Source organism: Cydia fagiglandana, chromosome 24 (assembly GCF_963556715.1).
Source record: "Cydia fagiglandana chromosome 24, ilCydFagi1.1, whole genome shotgun sequence".
NCBI classification, from domain to species: Eukaryota; Metazoa; Arthropoda; class Insecta; order Lepidoptera; family Tortricidae; genus Cydia; species Cydia fagiglandana.
Genome location: NC_085955.1, coordinates 2,425,949 through 2,426,826, shown reverse-complemented (window position 1 = coordinate 2,426,826; position 878 = coordinate 2,425,949). Strand labels below are relative to the sequence as shown.

Here is an 878-nt window from a genome sequence, read left to right as displayed (position 1 = left end):
TATTTTACAGTACAGTCAACTGTAAAAAATATGGGTGCACAAATCATCTCATAAACATTGTCCCATAGATCTTATGTCCGCGAATTAAGAACTATGGGACATTCTTGAATAAGTTGGCTACACCCATATTATTACAGTTCACTGTACATAATATGTTGCTATACTTTAGTACATAATAGGGTCGCCTAGAGTGGGATTAAGAACAATACGTGCCTATGTCAAAAAAAATTAAGGGTCATATGTATGTACTGTAAAACGTATAATACACGTGCGAGAAGGTAATTCGCAACTCGTGTCGATTTAAAACGCTCCCTTTGGTCGTTTTTCAATTTAATTATCACCACTCGTAGCGAATTTCCTACTGTTCGCACTTGTATCGTAATGTATCCGCATTTGTGGATAAACATAGTGATCGAAATGTATAAAAAGTACCACCTGTATTTATTACCTATGTTATACAAATAAATTTCTGTTTCTGATTCTGATTCTGATTCTGTAGTAATACGGTAATGTAATTAACGGATGGTCAGCTCGCGGAATTGGTAACGCATTGGACCGACAATCCAAGGATGTGGGTTCGAGTCCCACGTTGGCCAGAGTTAATCATCGTAGATTTTTTTTACAAGCTTTTATTTACTTTCCCCTGACCGTTGTCTGTCGGTAATCAAATCTTGCAAGTTAAATTTGATCCACTTCCCGGTTTCCGATTGACCTGAAATTTTGTAGGTATGTATAAATCGGATGACAATGCAATATTATGGTACCATCGAGCTGATCTGATGATGGAGACAGGAGGTGGCCATAGGAACTCTGTGATGAAACAACGCAACCTAATCGTGTTAGGGGGTTTTTAGAATTGTCTCGATGAGTATTAGTTG

The 878-nt window shown here is 37.6% G+C and overlaps 1 non-coding gene across 1 annotated transcript; it reads left to right on the top strand.

Moving 5' to 3' along the window:
* Positions 1–524: 524 nt before the first annotated feature.
* Positions 525–596, top strand: Trnav-gac (transfer RNA valine (anticodon GAC)). Its single transcript has one exon. It is a non-coding gene; the product is annotated as a tRNA-Val (tRNA).
* The last annotated feature ends 282 nt before the right edge of the window (positions 597–878 follow it).